The 7,815-nt window shown below is 38.7% G+C and overlaps 1 long non-coding RNA gene across 2 annotated transcripts in view; it reads left to right on the top strand.

Annotated features, from left to right (window-relative positions):
* Positions 1-7,384: 7,384 nt before the first annotated feature.
* The window catches only part of LOC102388639, a 3,577-nt gene continuing 3,146 nt past the window's right edge, over positions 7,385-7,815 (top strand). For both annotated transcript variants that reach the window (XR_001358824.2, XR_001358825.2), the window contains exon 1: positions 7,385-7,420. This is a non-coding gene — a long non-coding RNA (uncharacterized LOC102388639). The remainder of the gene's footprint in view (positions 7,421-7,815) is intronic.

Here is a 7,815-nt window from a genome sequence, read left to right as displayed (position 1 = left end):
GTCATGCCACTTAAGAAAGAAGAAGACTGTTTATTAAAGTTCTGTGTTATCTTGTTGCTTGCTTCAGAAGTTTGACAAATTCACTTTAAGAAATGAAGGGAATTTTTGTTTTCAGCCATTTTAATATTTCTTATCTTTCATCCAAAGGCTCAGGGGAGCAAATCCATAAGAAATCACATTTTTCCTAATTGATTTTATATCCAGCCAACACCAGCCAGCATGGTTTTATCTTGCTTGTAATTTAGGTATATTGGGGTTTGCTGCTCAGCCACCAAGAGTTTCTCACAAAGAGTGGGCTGCCTGAAACTATGATACCCAGAAGTTACTGATGCTTTTTGAAGCGTCAATAAACTTTATATAGCAAGTGTTTTTCTGCCACACTAGGTGATGGGGGCAGGGGCTAGAGGCTTGCACAGGATCAAAATGCCATCATTTTCACAACAGTAAATTTCACTGGTTCCAAGCTTGCTGCAGTTCCCTTTTTATTGCAAATACATCAAACTGTCTCTGATATATCTAGCATGTCAAGGCTGAAAAAGGTTCACACATCAGATGCTGACTTTGAGGGGGTGTTCTGAGAGAGGGGAAATTGACATAAGGTACAAGCAGTCTTTCAAATGCACTTAAACCATGCCATTTTTATGAGCCTTTTCTTTTTAAGCAGACAATAGGGGAATAGCATAGTGGTATCAGGAGAGATGGCAATGTATCCATCTAACTTAGTTTCTGTAGATTTTAGAGGACCTGCCCCTCTCTGTAGCCTGTAGACATCTTTCTACTGCCCTCCTAATGAAGAGCAGAAAATTGTGTTCTCCTGTTGTTTTGCTGACAATTAATCTTTTATGTCATCACTAAAACTAAGTTTGTTTGAAACCTGAAATTTGATTTTGTTTTTTCTTTTCCTAAATCATATTTTAGGACTTGGCCATAGAAAAAACTTTTCCATGTTTTTAAGAATGTGTACGATTGTCAATTTCTCCAGCTTCAAAGGATATGGAACAACTTTCTTTGTAAGTTTTTTTTATTCTGTGAGTGCAAGTGGCATTTTATTGTTTTTAACATGTGATCTCTTCTCTGTCTCTCTCTCATCTACCAATCTGACTGAAGGTGTGGCTCTGACATTTATACAAAATGTATAAAACTTTTTAATGACCAGATGACATTGATTTCTTTGTTTCTATTTCTGCATTTTTTGGGAGTTGTGTCCTGTTGAATATTAGTTTCCTGGCAGTTCAAGAGTATAAATTTTGTACTTAAAAATCCATTATTTTCCTTCTTTATCATAAGTAACAATGAAGAGAAAGCTAGTAAGTATGACTTACATAGACGTCAGGGGTGTCTTGATGAAATTCTGAATAAAACATAGGAGGTTATCTATCTTGCTATCATTTTTGCCAGCTTCATATATAACCTGATTTACATCCATCAAAGTATATTGAGAAGAAAAACTCACTAATAGCCATAGAAAGTCAAAAGCCTAAAGCAGCTTTGATATAATGCTAGACAGTAATTTTCAGCTATATTTTCTATATCCAGATGGCTAGGGAGGGCATATCTGGAGTTCACGGCTTCAAGGAAAAATATGATTGTTCTTCCACTCTCTGATATGAATCCATCTTTCTCCATCCCCCCCCCCCTCTCCCCGCCTCCCTTCTCTACTGAGAATAGGAAGATATATCCTTGAAATGAAGATTTATCTCCTGGTCAGTGCAAAAGGAAAAAGGAGATCAGTTTAAAGCTGTTTTCATGGAAAAAAAAACTATTCTACTAAACATAAATGACATGACCAAAATTACTTTTTCTCTCCCAGTTTATTAATTTGTTAATTAAGTAAATTCTTTATCTGAGGCAGTGTCCCAAAAGGGAAGGAAATTGGAAAACAGTCTACAAGGGGTCCAGTAGATAGCATCAGTAGGAGAATCTGTTCATCATATATTCTGGGTGATACACTGATTATACAGATTCTAGCCCTATGTTCTAGGCTCATTCATATACTGAAGAAAGGCTAAAGACAAATAGCACAGAGCAGAAAGAAAGGGATCATTATTAAACTGGCATGGTAGTGTGATCTCCTTGGTTATTCTCAGCATTTTGTTTCAGACCTTGTCTTAATTTCATTTACTAAAAATGCCATCATGCTTCTGGGTTGACTGCTGCTTCCCGGATTTAGTAATAGAAACAGTGTAACACTTAATTACTTTTGACTTCTTAGTCTCTATAAATCTGCAGGCCCTGGGATCAAATTTCTTAGTGTCTTTTCTCTCTCTCCTTCTCCCTGCCCTTTTCTGCCTAGCAAGTCTGAAGGTCATATCTTTTCTCCCTCTCCTTTTGATGAAGGTAATCCAGGTGTTATCACTAAAATATAATTTGAAATGAATAAGGCAGAAACAGTGTCTTTAGTACAATTAAGACAAAGTAAGCATAACGTTTTCTTCATGAGGGATAGATTTATATATTTTAAGGCCAGACCAGATGATCTACTGCATATCATAGACCATTAAATACCACCAAGTTATCCCCATATCAAGCCCTATGCCTTGTACTTAACTACTTTTGTTTCAAAATGTTATCCAGTCTTTACCTGAAGACATCAGAAGGTTGTAGCCATCAGAATCCTGGGGGTGATTACAATAGTAAATTAACAACACTTAAAGTGAGCCCTGTTTGTAATATGAGTTCAGCTTTAGCTTCCAGACGCTGGTTCTTACTGAATCTTTCTCCCTTTATGACCTAAACACGTGGTATTAATAAAGGTATTAAAAGTATAACTACAGACACTGAAGAACAAGGGCTTATCAACTCAATGAGCACTTCTGCCTTGCAACATCTTTATTATGCCAAGATCATCCTTAGTTTAATGCTAGAGTCCTATAGAATGTTTTCAAGAAATCTTGAAACCATGCAAATCCTTCTAGTTTCCAGTAACATTGGCCACTCATAACTCAAACAAGTCAAGTCTCTTAGTGTTGAGTATTTAAGGGTGCAATTTCTGATTTTATACTTAAATAAGCAATACAAATAATGTATTATTGTTGTTGCTGTTGTTATTATTATTACTATTATTATTATTATTATATTTGTTTTACAGTTGTGTCCTAATTGCCATTAGCAGATCTGGGTTCCCTGATCAGCTTGCTGTAAATCAGAAAGAATCCCACCAGGAAGATTTTACAACCTAAGCAGAACAGAGATAGACAAAAAGTGGAAGAAGAAAGTTGTAATATTATTTCCATTTTGCAGACATGGCACTGGAACAAAGAGAGTGAATATGTTACCAGAATTACATTAAAAATACGGCAGAATTGAAAATTTAACTTCAGATTTATTGAAGCTTAGGCTAATACCTGACTCACAAGAATGGCCATCTTCTCATGTGAGGGAAAACAATGTTCAATAATGAATTCACTTTTAAATTTTTTTTTTTTTTGGAGACAGAGGTTGTTAGGGCCTTAAACTCCATGTGACCAAGGAGATACAACCCATGAGAATCAAAATCAGAGTAGAGATTAGCTTCTAATTTTTGTCCATCCCTAATAGAAATCTCCTCTTGTCACTGGTCACCCTTCAGGGTGGCAGGACAGGAAACTCAACCCCTTTTAAAACTAGCTTCTCAGATAATCATATAAGGCTGGTTTATACTTACAGGCTTCCATGAGTTTTGTTATTGACTTCAACTGGAACTGGATTAGTGTGACAAAAAGGTTAATATTTATTGACTGTTTAAAACCCAGTAAACTACATAATATTTTTATGTTGTTAAATTTGGGCTTTTATGTCACTAAGTGATCAGCAAAATAAATAAGGTTATGCCTACGTTGCATATATAGTCTAAACAGGTTAGCTCATTCACCAGAAATCTACCCACAGTAGCATAGAGCTCAGCATATACTCTTTGTTGGAATAAGTGAGCCTGTACTGAGTTTAGTGCTGCCACAACTAGACTGCTTCTGGTACCTGAATTAGGTTGGGTATATCCTCATTATGTTGCTGTCAGCAGTAGAGACATGCCCCAAGTTTCATGCTTATGTAGCACTGACGCTAGAGTATATTTGTAATCTCAACTGCTGCTAATCAACATGCATAAATGACTTGAACTCACTCCTGTTTTGTTAGGAGTATTGCTACAGAACCCTTAAGTCATCCTATTACTATTACTACTACCACTATTTATTTATACTGAGGGAATAACTGGAGGTTTAGAAGACAGGTACTGCTGTAAAGAGTTTACAATCTTAATATATAACAAGAGATTATAGAAGGATGAAAATGTAAATGGAGGTAGATTAAGAACAGGTGACAAAAAGATATTGGATATAAAAAGCACAAAACTTAAAGAGTGATACAAAAGCCAATAGTATAGTATAGTATAGTATAGTATCTTCATAGATATTTTGGGATGCTCTTTCCATGTATAAGACATGGCTTGGGCGAAGCATGGAAGTGCTTGAGTAAAAATTGGATTTATGAATGATGAAGTTAGTGCAGCTGACCTAAAAGTTATGGCAGGTCAGCATCTTGATAGTATGTCAAAATTCACAGGTAGCCAAGAGTTCATACAAAAAGGGTGTAAAGGAAAAGTAGCTTGCATCTGAAGTGGAAGAGGAGAGGAAGGCATAAGATGGATGAAGAAAGGAGGACAACTCTATAGTAACAGTGAGACAAAGAAGGTGATCTTAGCAGCAGCAGCATTTTGAATGGACTTGTGACAGGCAAGATGCTTCTGTCAAGGCCAGAAAGTAGAAGCAAGACAATCAAAACCTAGATGAGTTTTTCAGTTGTTTAAATTGAGAAGAATGGCCAGATTCATTCAATTAAGTTATACTGATGCCAACAATGTAAGCAGGATCAGAATCTGATATTGGATTCTTTTTTGATAGCTTGGATTCCTGCCTCAAAAATGTGTCTGCCTTCATAGTTATAATTGCTATGGAACATGATGCAGTTTTCAAACAAAGGAACAGAATGAGAAATGTATACCTAATGGATTTATTTCAGCTCCCACATAAATCTATTATATATTAATAATATTACAAATAATTATATCTCAACTACTGTTGTCAAAATAAAGGAACAAAGCCCACTTTGTGACACATTATCCTTGCTTTTTTGCATATGTTGCTCTACTCGTTAATTCAGTGATTGCAATGAATCTCCCAATTCATAGATTTTAAGGCCAGAAGGGTCCATTAGATCATGTAGTGTGACTTCACGTATCTCACAGGCTATAGATTTTACCCAGTTACCCCTGTACATTTTTCTTTGCTGAGCTAATCACATCTAATCACATTAAGCTCTTTAAATTTTCCAGTTATTTCCACCCCCCTCTTTTTATGCTGTTTCCAAATTTTGGACATCCTTGGGCTCTCTTGTGTGTATATTTCCCAGGCAAAGTGTTACATTTGTCTGAAATCTTTTTTTGTCCAACAATACAACAAAACTTCATCTGTTACTCTTCCATTTCTCTCTAAAACATTACAGTTATTGCTACTGAAAATATTACATTAAAATCAGCACATCTGCATGATTTGTGAGAGAAAACTGCTTTTTTAAAGAATAGGGTATGTACTTTTGAAAAGATTAAACTTGGACATTCACAAATGTTCTCACTAGCCGCTGAAAAAAGTGAAGAGAAGGTAAACACACTATTGCAGAGGCAGCACATTCCCACTTTATGTACAGAATCTCTCTACTGTGTGCATGGAATACCACTGTCCCTGTCTTTACTGGAAAATCAATTTCAGTGTAACTAGTACAGATTTAAGACCCTGCTTGAGTACATGATGAGCAACAGAGCTTCAGACCTACACACCCATGAGTAACTTGCTGGAGAAAATTCCAACTTCAAATGGGCCCAAGCCCAAGGAAAACTGCCTAAACTTTACAAAGAACGTTATCTCCAAAGTGTGGGAACTAGACCAGGAATCAAGTGCATGAGGTCATGGGACATTTCCCCTAAGCTACTGTATGAAATCCTTCACTTACATGGCAGGCAGGCAGACAGGCAGTCATATATCCTTCTATCTTAGCCCATCACAACAAATGCTTTGGAGTATTTTGTTTCATTTCCACTCTGAAGTTCATTAAGCATGAGCTCAGACTCAAACAAATGTCAGCAAGAGTATATTTTGGATTTACCCAAGTTTAAATCATGAGACCTGGAAAGAAAGAAAGCTTTAGTAAGTCAACCATTTCCAGAACAGAACTTGAAGTACAGATGATAGCATTTAGAAGTTGTAATATCACCCACCCACATTTACCCTGTCAGTGTTTAAAGTGCAATGTACCCATATTATTTGACCAAGTTAAAAAAAAGATTAGTAAGAAAGAAGAAAGTGAAGTATCTTAACATTTCTACCAGCTACTCATGTCAAGAATGTACAGGCCAATGTAACAAAACTACACCATTAAGTTCTGCTTTGACTGAGAAGAATAATACTTTTTGACTAAGTTTTAGGATGAGGCAGGCTAACAGTTTAAGTAATGAAAGGCACCTTTACATATCACTGTATGTTGATGTTGGTATGGCACTGTGCTTCAGTACTTCCTTTTGGAAATACTAAAGCATGCTTCAGTATGGGTAGTTACTGCGCCATGTGTGCAGAGCACGGTGCGCAGTGTGCGCAGTACATCGCTGTAGCAGTGCGCTATACTGGGGGTGTGTGCCACTATGGCAACATAGCTACCAATCACGTGTAGATCCATGTGATCACTACATTGCCGTAGCGTGCCATACGGCGACATAGTGCATTGCTATGTCGCCATAGGGCAATGCGTAGATGCACCTGAACACTACTGAATTTTTAAACCAAAGAAGTGCCTAACCAAATAATTCCTTTCTTTTCCATTAAAAAATATTCATCACCATATATTACTATTACTTCTAGACACTGGTAACTTCAGGTATTTGCTTAATGTTCTATAATGCATTTGACATTTATCATAGTGCTCAGTCCTAAAAAAGTAATTATCCCCACACATCTGTGCATGAATGCATATTATTTAGTCCTTAAAACAAACTGTCTGCTTTCCATATAATTATCTGCATTAATGTTTCCACTGGCATTATTTTGGGTATGTCTGCATGACAAACAGGCTAGGCTAGCCTAGGCTACAAACTGAGCTTGAAAGCGTGAAAATAAAAATGTATCTGTCGCAGAGCACCCCGGTGCTCTGCTCCTAGAGGGAGAAACTGCCAGGGAGAGAGAGAGAGCCCTGGCAGGTCATAACGAGCCCAGCTGAGTGTTGCCAGGGTAACGAGCCCAGCTGCGGGTTGCCGGGGCAGCTAAGGGGAGCCAGCTGCCTGTAGGAGGCAGGGCCTGGCCCTTATAAAGCCCAGGGCGGAGAGCAGGCTGGTAGTTCCCTGCCAGCAGTTGGAGAGGCAGGAGCTCCCTTGGCCAAGATGTAGCAAGAGGCCTGACTTGTAAGTACAGCTCACTATAGCCCTGAGAGGATGGGGCACTATGGTTTAGCCAGGAGGCTCTAGTTTATGTTCAGGCTTGCATATTACACCGGAGGCTTGGGTGAGGCTGTAGGGGATGGAGGAGGCCTCATAGGGACCCCAGAGAGGTGGGGCCCCTGAGCGCAACCAGTGGGTTGCGGGCGGGGAACAGACCCCGGGTTGTATGTGGCGAGCCCCGAAGAGGGGGAGCGCCATATTGGGTGGGGAGCCCAGGACGGGCGCAGCAGATGCCAGCAAGGGCGTCACTTACACCAGAGGCTTGGGTGAGGCTGTAGGGGTTGGAGGAGGCCTCATAGGGACCCCAGAGAGGTGGGGCCCCTGAGCGCAACCAGTGGGTTGCAGGCGGGGAACAGACC

This window comes from Alligator sinensis, unplaced genomic scaffold (assembly GCF_000455745.1).
Source record: "Alligator sinensis unplaced genomic scaffold, ASM45574v1 scaffold1325_1, whole genome shotgun sequence".
Lineage (NCBI taxonomy): Eukaryota > Metazoa > Chordata > Crocodylia > Alligatoridae > Alligator > Alligator sinensis.
This window is presented reverse-complemented; position numbering and strand designations above follow the sequence as displayed.